We start from the raw sequence: 17772 nt of genomic DNA, 5'->3' as shown, positions 1-17772 counted from the left end.
AAAGGATTGACTACAGGCATGATTCTTGTCAATACTACTTACAACAAGAATAAAGGATTGACTACACAGGAATGATTCTTGTCTAAGTAACTTTACACAGTTACATGGCTTTATATACGCACGTAAGCAATATGTAAATGCATACACATAGACATATCTCCCTGGAAAGGTAGAGTGTTTAGTGTTTGAACAGTGGTGTTCTACTGTATTACAAAACTTGCAGTTTGATGGCTTAAATGCGCTACAATAACAAGGTGTTGTTTTACACATTCATGAATTTCGTATTGTTCCATATGTTCTAGTTTATCAATTTTTGCAAGCTTTCCTTTTGAATTCTTCTACCTGCAACTTTTTATCTACTATCTCCATGGGCTTAGTATAACATTTGTTATCAATGCTCTTTGGTCAACTATGTTAGTGGGACATCAACATTTGAATATATTATCCATTAATGCTGTTGTAGAGTTTGCTGTCATGCTACACTGTCTTCCTCTCTCCCTGTATTCTCCTCTGTTCCTTCTAGTTGCTTTATCATTTTCTAATATATTAATTTAACTGTCAGTTACAGTGTACCATATTCTGTATCACCCCATTTATCTTATTGTCTGATTTTCTATCTTGGTCCATCCAGCTATCCATCCATCCATCAATCCACAACACCATTTTTGACATCCCTCCTCTGGGCCAGTGATCAAGGAGCCTCAGTTCTCACCACTGCCACTGGTGGGGAACATTCACTGTGTGAAAAATAGGCACACACAGCATTTTCAGATGCAATCTTCTACACCAAGTACAGTTTCCTTTAAGAGCACACAGAGAATGCATACTCCAGTTCTGAGGCAGGGCTTCCTCTCCATGCCCCAAATAAGACTCCTCACTGACCACTATAGAGCTTGAGTCCTTAGCCGGGTGGTCCAAGCCAAGTCCTCCACCACCCTCTCTGTGAAATCAGTGCTCTCAGTGTCCCTTTTCAAAGTAGCTGTCACACACACTGTCTCTCAGATTTGATTTTCATAAACACACACACACACACACACACACACACACACACACACACACACACACACACACACACACACACACACACACACACACACACACACACACACACACACACACTCACACACACACACACACACACACACACACATACATACACACACACACACACACATACACACTGGAAAAAGCTGGCACAGCTTACGCACTCTGCAACCTCCACCAAGACTATAAAGTAGATTTGCTACCACCAGAACACCCGAAGCTACTTACTTTAAGGCACTTACCAGGGTACCCAATTACTCTTAGTAAAATTAGTACTTCTGCAAATGGTAGTGTTTAACCAAGCAGCCAGAATTCTGAGAATGTAGAGCCACAGTTCCACTAAATAAATGCCAAGACCTCTCAAAGGTTAAATATTTCCTAAAAGACCAGCCACAATGAAAGATATATATATATATATATATATATATATATATATATATATATATATATATATGTATAGTTTCATAGATTTTAAGCCTAGCCATGCATCACAAATCTCTGACAAGTTCTGATACCCTTGATAAGTATAAGCATGGGCCTGGGAGATGAACCATTTACATGTTACCTGTGTTCATTAGAGCAGGTGCCCAACCAGGGATGAATTTCCAGTTTCCCATCCAATTGTCCAAGCTGCATTTGAATTGGGTTAGAGAGGAACTCTGCTTCACATGGATGGGGAGCCTGTTCCATAAATGTGGTAGTCTCTGGGATACATACCTATCTCTCCAGCAGGTCCTATTTATATCACAGGCAAGGTTTAAGTCTTTAGACTGGATAATTTAACCAAGTGGCCAGAGGTGCTTCAGATTTCTCTCTCTCTTCCCCCCTTGGCTGACCTGGTGTGACTTAGTTTGAACTCTACAGTTCCCTACAAAACGGTGTCTACAGGACTGCAATCAGTTTCTCCCAACATTTAAACAGATTCCCTACAAAACGGTGTCTACAGGAATGCAATCAGTTTCTCTCAACATTTAAACAGATTGAACTCTACAGTTCCCTACAAAACAGTGTCTACAGGACTGCAATCAGTTTCGCTCAACATTTAAACAGATTGAACTCTACAGTTCCCTACAAAACGGTGTCTACAGGACTGCAATCAGTTTCTCTCAACATTTAAACAGATTGAACTCTACAGTTCCCTACAAAACGGTGTCTACAGGACTGCAATCAGTTTCTCTCAACATTTAAACAGATTGAACTCTACAGTTCCCTACAAAACGGTGTCTACAGGACTGCAATCAGTTTCTCTCAACATTTAAACAGATTGAACTCTACAGTTCCCTACAAAACGCTGTCTACAGGACTGCAATCAGTTTATCTCAGCATTTAAAAAGATTGAACTCTACAGTTCCCTACAAAACATTGTCTACAGGACTGCAATCAGTTTCTCTCAACTTTTAAACAGTGTAGGTTGCACGCACAAACAGCATTTGTTAAGCTTTCACTTGCAGTGCTTTGTAATTAAGCAGGTCACCATATTGGTCAGCCATAGGGCTCTTTGTTTCTACTTGAGTGGTTGCCTCCTTCCCCTGTAACTGAAGTAAATTGACTCTTACATTAGAGCTGTAATACTTACCTTATAGCTTTAGGACACCTTAGGAAACCTTGTAAACTGCAATAGCCTGACATTTGAACAAGTAACTCTTGTATAAATTCCCAAAATTTGTATACTGTTGGTCTGTCTTTCCTGCTAAACATAAGTGAAATTACAGTGCTGCGTGCAAGTAACATTAAAATTAAAGTACTGAGTGCAAATAACACAGTGCTGAGTGCAGATTTTAGGCCCTTACATTCAACTCATCTCTGGTGTGGTGTCTTGAGTCAGTTGGGGTATTCTCTGTAACCACTCCCACTGCATTATTTTTTCCCCCACCCCCCTCTTTCCTCAAACCGGTTAAACTGCTACAATTCAGTACAGGCATCATTTTCAAATCTCGGTGCTTAGGATTTCCCTCTCTCTTCCCCCCTTGGCTGACCTGGTGTGACTTAGTGTAAGTTTCTTCATTGTATGGATCTTTTACTGTTTTTTGTGTAACTGAATGACCTGCTGCTAAATGCTGGTTCTGCACAGACTGCTCTATTTTTTTTTCAGAGGCTCTATAAGGAGCTAGTGACTTTACTGAATTTCTATGGTAATATTTGTGTTTAAACTGAACCTGTACCTAGAGAAAGTGTATAATCAGAGCTCCTCCTTGCTGCATGTGTTTTTTAATGTTTAAATTGCACACACACATTGAAGAAGTGCTTTTATGACTTGAATAACTTGGGCTAGCTATACCTGAAGTGCTTTTACTGGCAATTTTCCAGTTGTACCATTGTGAATAATTGATTTAGGTTTTCTGGTATATCTTTAAAATCTGGCAAGTATTTATTTACTGCATTGCTCTCTTGCTTAGGTTTCTTAGCTATAAATCTTAGTTCATTCTGAAGTATGCTACTTTACCCCCCCCCACACCAAACCTTTCCAAATGCATTATTATATAATAACTGCCTGTTGTTGCCTTCATGCTTACCCTAGAATCTTTGCTTTTCTCTTTTCCTAGTTGAACTCTACAGTTCCCTACAAAACGGTGTCTACAGGACTGCAATCAGTTTCTCTCAACATTTAAACAGAGTAGGTTACACAAACAAACAGCATTTGTTAAGCTTTCACTTACAGTGCTTTGTAATTAAGCAGGTCACCATACTGGTCAGCCATAGGGCTCTTTGTTTCTACTTGAGTGGTTGCCTCCTTCCCCTGTAACTGAAGTAAATTGACTCTTACATTAAGAGCTGTAATACTTACCTTATAGCTTTAGGACACCTTAGGAAACCTTGTAAACTGCCATAGCCTGACATTTGAACAAGTAATCCTTGTAAAAATTCCCAAAATTTGTATACTGTTGGTCTGTCTTTCCTGCTAAACATAAGTGAAATTACAGTGCTGCGTGCAAGTAACATTAAAATTAAAGTACTGAGTGCAAATAACACAGTGCTGAGTGCAGATTTTAGGCCCTTACATTCAACTCATCTCTGGTGTGGTGTCTTGAGTCAGTTGGGGTATTCTCTGTAACCACTCCCACTGCATTCTTTTTTCCACCACCCCCCTCTTTCCTCAAACCGGTTAAACTGCTACAAATCAGTACAGGCATAATTTTCAAATCTCGGTGCTTAGGATTTCCCTCTCTCTTCCCCCCTTGGCTGACCTGGTGTGACTTAGTGTAAGTTTCTTCACTGTATGGATCTTTTACTGTTTTTTTGTGTAACTGAACGACCTGCTGCTAAATTCTGGTTCTGCACAGACTGCTCTATTTTTTTCAGAGGCTCTATAAGTAGCTAGTGACGCTAGTGACTTTACTGAATTCCTATGGTAATATTTGTGTTTAAACTGAACCTGTACCTAGAGAAAGTGTATAATCAGAGCTCCTCCTTGCTGCATGTGTTTTTAATGTTTAAATTGCACACACACATTGAAGAAGTGCTTTTATAACTTGAATAACTTGGGCTAGCTATACCTGAAGTGCTTTTACTGGCAATTTTCCAGTTGTACCATTGTGAATAATTGATTTAGGTTTTCTGGTATATCTTTAAAATCTGGCAAGTGTTTATTTACTGCATTGCTCTCTTGCTTAGGTTTCTTAGCTATAAATCTTAGTTCATTCTGAAGTATGCTACTTTACCCCCCCCCCACCAAACCTTTCTGAATGCATTATTATATAATAACTGCCTGTTGTTGCCTTCATGCTTACCCTAGAATCTCTGCTTTTCTCTTTTCCTAGTTGAACTCTACAGTTCCCTACAAAACGGTGTCTACAGGACTGCAATCAGTTTCTCTCAACATTTAAACAGAGTAGGTTGCACACACAAACAGCATTTGTTAAGGTTTCACTTACAGTGCTTTGTAATTAAGCAGGTCACCAAATTGGTCAGCCATAGGGCTCTTTGTTTCTACTTGAGTGGTTGCTCCTTCCCCTGTAACTGAAGTAAATTGACTCTTACATTAAGAGCTGTAATACTTACCTTATAGCTTTAGGACACCTTAGGAAACCTTGTAAACTGCAATAGCCCCACTAGCTTTAGGACACCTTAAGAAACCTTGTAAACTGAAATAGCCCCGCTAGCTTTAGGACACCTTAGGAAACCTTGTAAACTGCAATAGCCCCGCTAGCTTTAGGACACCTTAGGAAACCTTGTAAACTGCAATAGCTCCGCTAGCTTTAGGACACCTTAGGAAACCTTGTAAACTGCAATAGCCTTACATTTGAACAAGTAATCCTTGTAAAAATTCCCAAAATTTGTATACTGTTGGTCTGTCTTTCCTGCTAAACATAAGTGAAATTACAGTGCTGAGTGCAAGTAACACAGTGCTGAGTGCAGATTTTAGGCCCTTACATTCAACTCATCTCTGGTGTGGTGTCTTGAGTCAATCAGGGTATTAACTGTAACCACTCCCACTGCCTTCTCTTTTCCCCCACCCCCCTCTTTCCTCAAACCGGTTAAACTGCTACAATTCAGTACAGGCATCATTTTCAAATCTAGGTGATTAGGATTTCCCTCTCTCTTCCCCCCTTGGCTGACCTGGTGTGACTTAGTGTAAGTTTCTTCATTGTATGGATCTTTTACTGTTTTGTGTGTAACTGAATGACCTGCTGCTAAATTCTGGTTCTGCACAGACTGCTCTATTTTTTTTTCAGAGGCTCTATAAGGAGCTAGTGACTTTTCTGAATTTCTGTGGTAATATTTGTGTTTAAACTGAACCTGTACCTAGAGAAAGTGTATAATCAGAGCTCCTCCTTGCTGCATGTATTTTTTAATGTTTAAATTGCACACACACATTGAAGAAGTGCTTTTATGACTTGAATAACTTGGGCTAGCTATACCTGAAGTGCTTTTACTGGCAATTTTCCAGTTGTACCATTGTGAATAATTGATTTAGGTTTTCTGGTATATCTTTAAAATCTGACAAGTGTTTATTTACCGCATTGCTCTCTTGCTTAGGTTTCTTAGCTATAAATCTTAGTTCATTCTGAAGTATGCTACTTTACCCCCCACCAAACTTTTCTGAATGCATTATTATATAATAACTGCCTGTTGTTGCCTTCATGCTTACCCTAGAATCTCTGATTTTTCTCTTTTCCTAGTTGAACTCTACAGTTCCCTACAAAACGGTGTCTACAGGACTGCAATCAGTTTCTCTCAACATTTAAACCGAGTAGGTTACACACAAAATGCATTTGTTAAGCTTTCACTTACAGTGCTTTGTAATTAAGCAGGTCACCATATTGGTCAGCCATAGGGCTCTTTGTTTCTACTTGAGTGGTTGCCTCCTTCCCCTGTAACTGAAGTAAATTGACTCTTACATTAAGAGCTGTAATACTTACCTTATAGCTTTAGGACACCTTAGGAAACCTTGTAAACTGCAATAGCTCCGCTAGCTTTAGGACACCTTAGGAAACCTTGTAAACTGCAATAGCCCCGCTAGCTTTAGGACACCTTAGGAAACCTTGTAAACTGCAATAGCCCCGCTAGCTTTAGGACACCTTAGGAAACCTTGTAAACTGCAATAGCCCCGCTACGTTCGCCCTCGCTATGCTTGGGCTCTCTTCGCTCCCCTCCCTGCCCCCAATTCCCTCCCACCCCCAGTACCTCTAAATTTATAGTACTATAGCCACTCCCCCACTTTCTATATCCTATCTGCTTTCATCTGGGATAATTCCACCCACCCCCATTCTATTACCTACATTTTAATAGCACCTATTAGCTTTCATCTGGCATTCTCCCATCCCCCTTCCAGTACATTTACCTCACCACTCTATCTCCTGGTGTTGCATCACCAGGTAAAACAGTTCCTTAACTCACTAGCTGAATCACAGATAATGATATACTCCTCTTTACTGCCCCTCTTGTTCACACCATACCTCCTTACCTTGTATGAAAACCAGTTTCTCATGGGATTTCAGGTCCCAAAAGGCCATACTATCACCCCAGCTGTAAATCCTTCCACTTTCAACCATACTTACAGTACCAGATCCTATCCAACATCTTGTTCAGTCTTTCAACATCTCAACCCCAGGCACATTAGCTCTAGATCCAAACACTACCACAAACTAATAAACAAATTCCTGAAGTTCATCACCAAGTATAGACTCAACCTAATACTTGGTGGTGATATTCACCCCAACCCTGGCCCACTCACTTCAGATACACATACCCCCTATACTTGCAATCTAAGCTACAAACCTACAATTAATAGGCCAACTAACTCTCTCCTAGTCTGTCATCTCAATATTATAAGCATTAATAACAAGGTGCATGAATTGCATGCACTTCTGGATGTCCACTCCCCTGAGATTCTCTGTTTATCTGAAACCTGGTTAAAACCTAACACTAAAGACAATGAAGTGTTACCACCTGGGTACAACATAGACAGGCTGGATCGTGCTTCAAGGAAGGGGGGTGGGGTAGCTGTACTCTATAAATCTGAGTTGAATGTCACCATAGATGTAATACAACCTCCTCAGATTAATAACTCAGAGATTCTTGCCACCAATTTGCAACTTAATAAAAATAAATGTATTAATATCATCTGTATGTATATTCTCCCAGGTAACAAAATATCTACATTTGAAGATATCCTGCACTGTCTATCATGTCACTACCCCCAAGAAACCCTACTACTTGGAGACTTTAACATAGACTGGGGCATCTGTTCCTCAGAATCCCCAACCACCCATATTAACCTGCATGCATTTACCCAAATCATATCCACCCCTACCAGGATAGGTAAACCCAACCAAAAAGAAAGTATGCTTGACTGGGTACTCATAAACAGTCACCCCCAACTGTATACCTTTGGTACCCTCCCTAATGGCCTAAGCGATCACCTTCTCACATATGTAATTAAGCACAAAACCATTAATTCCCAACAACCTTTACTCAGAAAGGTTAGAAACAATAAAAACTTTCACCCTGCCAAATTCCAACAAGAAATAAACTCATGTAATTGGTCTATTCTAAAACACCTCCCCTTAGAGGAAGCAGTAGCATACTTTAACAACAAATTCCTTGAGATCCTTGATTTGCATGCACCTGTTCATTCAAAGAGAACCAAGGCAAAAACTGCACCATGGCTTTCTATAGAGTCTAAACTCAAAATTACCCTTAGAAGCAAAGCATGGGCTTTATGGCATTCTTCTAAAGACCCTCAAGATCACATTAAATACAGGCAATCCAGACAAAAAACAATACTACTGTAATTTACAGACAGTAAATCAAAATAACTCTCAGAAGTTTTGGGCAGGTTTAAATAATCTACTACATCCTGGACAAACTTCAACCCCAATCCCTGCTACTACTATTGATAAAACCCCTGAAGATGTTTCTGATAGTTTTAACCAATTCTTTACTGAGACAATTCAAGCCCTAGCTAGCCAACTACCTCCTAGCTCCCCTGGTCCTGAAAGTAGCACCCCTAGAAACCTACTCGCGTTCAGCTTCCAACCAGTCGCCACTTCACTTATCCGTACCTTGATCAAAAAATTAAAACCCACTACACTTTCTGCTGATCAACTCCCTGCCAAGTACCTACAAAAATCAGCTGATGCTATTGCTTACCCCGTCTCAATACTAATCAATAGAACCATAGTAGAAGCTAAAATTCCCACCATCTGGAAAATATCCTATGTAATCCAACTTCACAAAGGAGGCAGCTCTACTGAATTATCCAATTATAGGCCAATAGCTATACTCTCTCCACTTGCAAAGATTATGGAAAAATGTATTCAAAGACAACTCATGCACCACCTAATCCAAAAATCGCCTTATGGTAGATACTCAGCATAGCTTCCGTCCTCATCACAGCACTACTTCAGCCCTCCTAGCCTTTACTAACACCATAAACCATAATCGCAACAATAATTATATATCCTCAGCCCACTTTTTGGATCTTTCCAAGGCATTCAATATGGTTGATCACCAACTTTTAATCCTTACCCTGCAAACATTCTGTTTAGATACTGGAGCCCTCCAATGGTTTCAATCCTACCTGAATGGTCAACAGCAGGCTGTCCTCTGGCAGAACAAACTCTCTAATCTTCTACCTAACACCCTTGGAGTACCACAAGGCTCTATACTAGGGCCCTTGCTGTTCTCCATCTTCATTAACGACCTTTATATTGTCATCCCAAAAGTCAGCTGTATCCAATATGCTGATGGCTCTACTCTGATTTGCTCAGCCACATCTCCAGTAGAGTTATGGTCACCTACCCAGACCACCTTTAATACAATAGAAAACTGGCTTTCTGAACATCATCTGATCCTAAATCCCAAAAAAACTAAAATGCTGTTATTTTCACCAACACGTAGATCTACCGCTTTCACCTTTACCATAAAATCAAATGATGGCACAATAATCTCCCCTGACCCATCTACAAAACTATTAGGTGTCATCATAGACAATAATCTAAAATTTGACCTACATGTTAACCAAACTATCAAAACCATGAATAAAAAACTACGGTCACTTTACAGAATAAAAGCCTTCCTAACCCCTCCAGCTAAAATTGCCATAGCTCGCTCTCACCTTCTTTCAACCCTTCTGTATGCATCCCCTCTACTCTTGAATTTAAACAAGACTGTCATTAACAAACTGTCAATTTGCTACAACCACATTGCCAGGTTTGCCACTGGGCTGCCTTTTAGGACACATCACTGCATCAATCTAAATCAGCTTGGGTGGCTTGAACTACCCAGCCTAATCCAGTATTACCAACTGATTATGGCCTATAAAATCCTTTATAATCCGGACAATACTCCTGCACTTAAAAATATTATGACCCCCTATAACAATCCTAGACCGCTTCGATCCTCTAACAAACTATTAATTCAGACTAGCAAAATGAATAACACAGCCGGTGATTTTCTCTTTGCAAACTCTGTAAGTAGATCCTGGAACTCTCTTCCAGCTGATATTACCTTACTTTCCACCTTAGGTCAATTTAAAACTAGACTCAAACAACATTTGTCACTTAACTGGCTATGTCAATGTATCAAGCCTGGCTAACTCTCTCTAGAATGTGTAAAAATCTGTTAACCAGTTTACTGTGTAATTTAATTTAATCCTGATTTGTGCTCAGGATTAACTGTAACCTGTGGAACTTGTTTAACTTGCTTACATATGTAATCTCTGTAAATAGTCTGTTTGTAATATGTAATGCTGGTATTATGTAATGCTGCATCTGCTTACCCTTGGAGCTTTTCTCCCCGGGCCTCCACTGAAAATGGACATGCATCCAGTCGGACTATCCCGGTCAACAAATGTAAAATAAAATAAATAAAATAAAAATAATTCTGGTGGTGTTTGCTTTGTGGATATGCAAGTATATCAGAGTGGGGTCTGACAATGCTTTGTATACCACATGTAGATCTCCAGTCAAAATCCTGTAGAAGACAGAAGAAAGGAATAGGGCCTTGAGACAATCTTCATAACACATTTTACTTATGCCCTGTAGTCTTTTAGTGAGGAACATCTGTAGATGTTTCATTTGTAGAATATGCATGGTTAGGTACATACCAAAAGGGATACTGAACTCACTTATAGGTCTGATGAATAATGAATAGAGTGGAACAGTGACATCCTTGGACCTATATGCCATACCTTTGTTTATAGGTTGTGCAACATAGAATGATTTCCTCACTACTGTAGACACATGATGATCAAAGACTAGATTACTATATGTGTGTGTCCCTAAGTCCCTGACTAATGGGTCAACTCTAAGGGGTGCATTGTCAATATGATATTTCCTAGGGAATGGATGACTTCCCAAAGGATACCATTATACATTTCTTGACATTTAGATTTAGCCCATGGCTCTGACACCAGTTTTATATCTGTGTCTGCCACTCCTGAAGAACATTTGTGTCAGTGTGAGATTCAATGACAGCTCCTAATTTGCAATCATCTGCAAATTTAGTCAGCCAGAAGCCACTGACATTGGCCTTGACTTCTGAGAAGTAAATTCCAAAAAGGAGCGGTCCAAGAACTGATCCCTGAGGGACTCCACTTGTGACTGGCCTCTCTGTAGAGGTGGACTCCCCAGTTCTAACTTCCTGGGTCCGGTCTATGAGCCAGTTGGGTATTCACCAGGTGACATACAGGTTTATACCTAACTCCTAACGTCTTGAGTATGCCAACAATGCCCAAGTGGGTTATTGTGTCAAATGCCTTGTCCAGGTCAAAGTAGGCAATTTAAATGATTTTGCCATCATCTATTGCTTTGGTGACCTTCTCAAATAAGTTTACCAGGTTGAGTAGGCATGAGCATCCCTTAACAAAACCAAACTGGGTTGGGTCCATTGTCGGGAGGTTTACTATATTTCTGTTGATCATCTCCATGATAATTCTTTCCATGGCTTTGCATATAAGACTAGTGAGACTTACGGGTCTATAGTTTGCAGGGTCTGTAGATGGCCCACCTTTGTGAAGATGGATGACTGTTGCCTTTCTCCATTCATGAGGCATGAAACCTGTTTGGAGGCTACAACTAAATAGTAATACTAGAAGCCCTGATAATAAATAATAAAAAACAAAACATGAAAATACTGAATGATGGATATCGATTTACAATAAACACCAGAGTTTCAATCACAAGAAATAAAAAAAAACACACAGATGGAAAGACTCAGACAGATACAGAAAAGAAACAATGTTTGGCTAAACTCACTATATTTTTTAACTGACTGAAGAATTATTTTTCCCTAGTTACTTACTAAAGCAAGGCAAGGTGAAAGTGGATGAGTGTCTTGGCAGGTCCAAAAACAACGTGCATAACTCATATCTCTCACTAGTATTCAAATACAAGTTCAGTGCTGGCTACAGAATGACATCACATCTGTTCACCTGACACTGTTCTACCCACACTACCCTCTCACTAGAAACTGAGCCAGGATCTGGCACTGATGGGTAACAATACACACATAGAACTTTAGCTAATGTTTATTACAGCATCTGGAAACTGTAAAACAATTTCAACACTTTTGCCCTTCCTGCAGAAACTAACAAGCCATTCTCTGGCACCCCAAGGTAGCAATTATTTTACCACTAAGGACAACAGAGTAGGATCCCAGCCTAGGCTTTTCACAGACATTGCTTCTCTGGCTTACATTCAGATTTGAGAGATAAAATCCGTATGGCCTAAACCAAGTAATTTAATTTATAGCTATTTTTTCTTAAGGTTAACTGGAATGAGTATTCCCTTTCTAGTATCCTCTGATAAAATATATACATTTCATCAGCTACAAAAATACAGTTTGACTTGCATGCATATTTCTTTTCTGTCTAGCAGAACCCACTGTTGATACATTTTTTAACACAAGCAACTTTAAAAATACATTTTAACACAAGCTTGTGTACAAATTAGTTTGATATTCAAATGACCTATAATTCTTTACAAAACTCCAGCTAGCTATGCTGGCATATGTTACACATGCACTGCCCTACTCCCCCTGGCACAGCTGGCACTATCACATCATCACACCCCTTTTCCCATTTTTGCCACTGGGTTTGGGGCTCACATCAACAGTGACCATTATCTAGTGCCAATGTTAACATTGTTGGATGCCTAGACCTGCCATGTCATTCTTCCATACTACACACATGCATGAACACTCACATCTATGACCAGTTTACGGTGTCCATTCCACCTTCTGCATGTCTTGGGAATGTGGGAGGAAACAGGAACACCCACAGAAAATCCATACAAACAAAGGAAGGACATACAGACTCCACTCAGAAGGTACCTTAGTCAAGAAATGAACTTGTGAATCTCTTGCTGTGAAGTGACAATATATTCTGCAAAAATAGTAGTGGTTCAGGTTTTATTAAACTATATGTGGATTGCTTGTTTTTAACATATTATTTACACAGAATCTTATTTGTCTCTATTATACTTAGTTCTTTACTTTTTACTTTCTGCATTTTGTACCTGAGAACCTTTTTGTTGGAACACAATGGAAGATTGATTAGTCATTTGATATTTATAGCATTCCTGATGAATCCAAAGGGATTAAATGAAATACCTGATAGAGAAATTAACAAGTTCATTACTGTCAAAGCTTAACATATGTATTAAATGTCAGATTATAAAAATGTGCAGTAATTCTGAAGAATACTTTAGGTTCATTTGTTCATAAGTAGGTACTAGGCTATCAGCCCTGGGGCCTATACAAGCCCAACCAAAAAGGTACCCTGGCTTTTGCCACCCAAGAAAATTATTTTCCTGTGCTACTGTTGAGCAGAGCCACAGAGGTGATCCCCGGGTTGAATTTCCTATTTCCCATCCAATCATCAAGAATTTTCTGGAAGAGTGCTAATGAGGAGCTTTTTTTGATAGATAGGTAGTTTATTCCAGAGTATGAGAAGTCTCTGGGACAGGAATCTATCCCTCTGGCATGTTCTGTTTATTGTGGTGACAAGGTTTAGGTCCCTAGAGCGTGTAGCTCGGAGGGATTGGGATTTCTTTAAGTGGAGCATGTCCAACAGTTCTGGGTTTGACATAGTTTTGTGTGTTAGGCAGAGATCACCTCTGAGTAGGCGATACGTGACGGAGTAAAGCTGGAGTTTTTTGAGATGGTCTGCATAGGGCATCTGTTTGAGGCCAGTAATCCTCTTTGTGAGGTATTTCTGTGGCCTTTCCAGTTGTTGTAGATGTCTTGTGAGGTACATACCAAAAGGGGCATTGTACTCTATAATGGGTCTAATAAGTGATGAGTAGAGGGGAACCATGACCTCTTTTTTTCTAGATAGGAAACCTTTTGTGATGAGGTGTGCCACATAGAAGGATTTCCTGACTACTGTGGCAATGTGATTATCAAAGGAGAGACTACTGTCCACCTGTGTCCCAAGGTCTCTTATCACACTTTTGGTGTTAAGTATACTACCGCCTATGTTGTAGTTCATGGATACAGAGTTTTACCAAAGGGGATGACAATGCAATTTTTGGCATTGAGCTTGAGGCTATGGCTTTGACACCAGGCATCTGTCTCAGTGAGGCCCTTTTGTAGGATGTCCACATCATTAGGAGCTTCAATTATGGCTCCTAGTTTGCAGTCATCTGTGAACTTCATTAGCCAAAGACCTTCTATGTTAGTCTATACTTCAGAGAAGTAGATACCAAACAGGAGAGGACCCAGGACTGAACCCTGTGGTACTCCACTTGTCACTGGTCTGAAGTCAGATTTGGAGTCTGCTACTTTCACAGTGTGGGTTCTGTCAGTGAGCCAGTTGGCAACCCATCTTGTGACATAGGGATTTATACCTAGTTTAGTGAGTTTATCTATAATTCCAGAGTGGGGGATGGTGTCGAAAGCCTTGGCAAAATATAGATAGGCTGTGTGAACCACCTTGCCCTTGTCTACGGCTTTGGTGACTGCTTCAAAGAAGTCTATCAGGTTTAGGAGACATGATCTGCCTTTTACAAACCCGAACTGCATAGGGTCCAGAGTTTGGAGATTACCAATGTCTTTGTTTATATGTTCCATGATGATACGGTCCATGGCCTTGCAGACCAGGCTCATCAGGCTAATGAGGCAGTAGTTCCAGGGGTCCATGGTGGCTCCCCCCTTGTGGAGTGGGATAACCGTTGCTGTGCCCCATTCAGCAGGCACAAAGCTTGAGGTGAGGCTATGATTGAACATGGTACTTACGTGGGGTGCCAGTTCGTTCTGTAGTTCATGTAGAACGCAGCCTGGGATGTTGTCTGATCCCATGGATGCTGTGTTCTTGGCTTTGGAGAGTGTGGTTTTTACCTGTGCAGCCATGATTACAGGAACTTTGCATTCTTCCGGTATAGAGATTGGCTATTTAGGGGGTGAGAGGGGGGTAAAGTTAGCACTGAACCTATCTGCCAGGATGTTGACAATATCAGTTGGGTCTGTATATTTAGTGCCATTGTGCTATAACTCAGAGCAGATCTGAGTGTTGCCATTGAGATTCTTGACATAGCTATAGAATGCTTTGTGGTTGTCTGTAGAATCAGTGGTGATTTTGTTTTCATAACTAGCTTTGGAGGATTTTATCAGGGATCACAGCTTCTTACTGAGGCTGACCAGGGAGCTCCTCCACTCATGGGATTTTACTCTCTTTTGCAACAGTTTCTTCCTTCTGTTGTACAATTTGTTTATGGCAGGGGACCACCTGATTGGCTTCCTTTTTTTGGAGGATAGCGTCTTGGTTCTGTTTGGGATAGCACGATCCATGCACTCATGTAAGTGCTTATAAAGTGCAATTGTGTTGGATTCAGTTCTTTGAATAAATTATGAAATCTACTACACACTTATAGATGTTAATGATCCAACAAGGAGTTATTTGTGACAGTAGTACAGAATATGTATATCTTCTTGTGGGTCCACAAAGATTGAGACTTGTTTTGCAAAGTATGTGGTGTGTCAGGTAAGTTATATAAGGGCTAATTTACTTTTTACATCCGTCTGTCAATATTTAATCAATCAAGATACTTTCTGAATCTGTGAACTTTACTTATGGTTGTATATCTTATTATAAGTAAAAAAATATTAGCCTTTTTATCCTTTTTATTGTTTCAAGATAATACTATATAACTGATTTATTTTTTACTTAAAGTCCTTAAGCTTTTACTGTCATAATGTTTCAAATTTTCCTTCAGTATTTACTTCTATTATAAATGCTAAGTTTATGAGAATCTTTACATGCTTATGCAATTTTTAGGGGCTGAAAAGTTTTGCATAGTAAAAGTTTCCTGATTAACAGAAGTAAATACATGAATAAATAAATGAACAAATAAATCCTTTGGATGCTATTATCAGAAGATGCACATCATCATGAGTAACTAATGTGCACATGTGGGCATCATATATATATCCATCAAATGGGATGCTGGCACTGCAAATGAAAGAGACAGATAAAATACATTACAAGAACTGAAACAGCAAAGACTGAGGACTGAATTCATAAAGGTATAGCAATGTGTAAATGTAGGGGAACACAATGGAGTACTTTTCGCTATTCAGAAAGCACCCTTACATTGTGCTGCAAAGTCTTTCAATGTGAAGACATGTAGCACCACAAAAAATTGGCCCTGTGGCCATGCTGAAGTCTAATGAGGAATTGATTAGCTGTATAAATCAGGATGGCTGTCCCCACCACATGCCACACATCCCAGTAGTTAAAATGGCCAAAAGGCCATGTTCAATCACTGAACATGAACGTGGTGGGTGGAACCACCAGAAACCAAGGATTACTTTTAAAGTTCCATAATGGCATTGACAGCAAATAGGGACTGGAGGGTTAGGGGATATACTAAACCACCAGGTGGAATACATCTGTAAAGTGCCCTTACTGGCAGCAGCATTTCTTTAGGAACTGGAGAGGTAGGGGGTACACTAGACCACTAAGGTGTCCTTTACTTGCCATGATGGCACAAACCTTACTCTGGGAATGGTGGGAGATAAACTAGACACCAAAGATGAAACTTTAAAGTACCATAATCACACCAATGTTACTACAGGGACCGGGAGGTGGGGTGATATATGAGCCACCAGGAAATAGTCAATAAACGGAACACCACAATGAGGATGGGGGTACCACTGGACATATTCTAAAGTGGCATGATGGTACCAATGGTAGTAATGGAATTGGGGACAGGGGGAGCCACTGGATACCAAGGGTAAAGTCAAGTGCCAGAATGTCACCTCTAGACAATCAGGGATGACTGTTTAAAGTACTATAATAACACTGACATTGTAATGGAGATCAGGAGTGGGGGTGGGGGGTACAATAGACCATCATGGGACAAATACATAAATTCTGTAATGGCATTTAATGTAATATGAGGTGAACCATGGGAGGGTGAGGGACAGATATGGAGACTGGTGTGTGTGTGTGTGTGTGTGTGTGTGTGTGTGTGTGTGTGTGTGTGTGTGTGTGTGTGTGTGTGTGTGTGTGTGTGTGTGTGTGTACATGTATGAGTGACAGAGTAATTGAAGGGTGGATTCCATTACCTTCATGAGCAGCAGGTTATTACTACAATGTCCAGATCAGCCATGATCTGCATGTTGCAGTAGTATCTGCGATTCATGAAACATACAAAGTAGCCAATAATGAGGTCTTACCTCATTGTGGCTACTATATTTCTAAATCATAAATGGGAACATCACTCAGTAAGGACCTTTTGACCATAAGCTGTACAGCTCATGGTAGGAACTTTAATGAATTCCTGGGAGAATGTTTATTATTTTGTTACTTATTTACTGGAGGTAGCACTTTCACTTTGAACAACACAACAATGCAATAGTTTTGGTGAGAAAACTACATAATGATCTGAAAGAAACACATCTTTATTTGTAATTTGTTTATTGTTAAATGCACTTAGGACAAGCATCTCTTCTAAGAAGTTACCCAGAAGTACTGATCTGGTTAATTGACAAGCACAAAATCAAACAAAGTGAAAGGAAAGATTGAGTCATAAACTCCAAGACTACAAGATAATGCTTATCAGCAGGTTATAGCTTTCACCATCTGAGCTATTGTGAGTTCACTGCTAACATTAGTGATAAGAAACAGTGAAGCACAAGGGAGTGACAACAAAAGTCAAATGGGTACATAGCTATGGAGAGACAACTGTCAAGCAAGCCATGTCACATTCCAATTTTTTTGCTCTGATATGTGCAAGAAATGGTGGGAGTATGCTCAGAATAAGTCAGCTATAGTGAATTGCA

The 17772-nt window shown here is 39.9% G+C and overlaps 1 protein-coding gene across 1 annotated transcript in view; it reads right to left on the bottom strand.

The window, feature by feature from the left end:
* Positions 1-17772, bottom strand: part of LOC122800655 (PC3-like endoprotease variant B) — a 3659607-nt gene that overhangs the window by 154577 nt on the left and 3487258 nt on the right. The gene's annotated exons all lie outside the window — the stretch shown is intronic.

The sequence above is a fragment of the Protopterus annectens genome, chromosome 1.part0 (assembly GCF_019279795.1).
Source record: "Protopterus annectens isolate FY-2018-M chromosome 1.part0, PAN1.0, whole genome shotgun sequence".
Lineage (NCBI taxonomy): Eukaryota > Metazoa > Chordata > Ceratodontiformes > Protopteridae > Protopterus > Protopterus annectens.
This window is presented reverse-complemented; position numbering and strand designations above follow the sequence as displayed.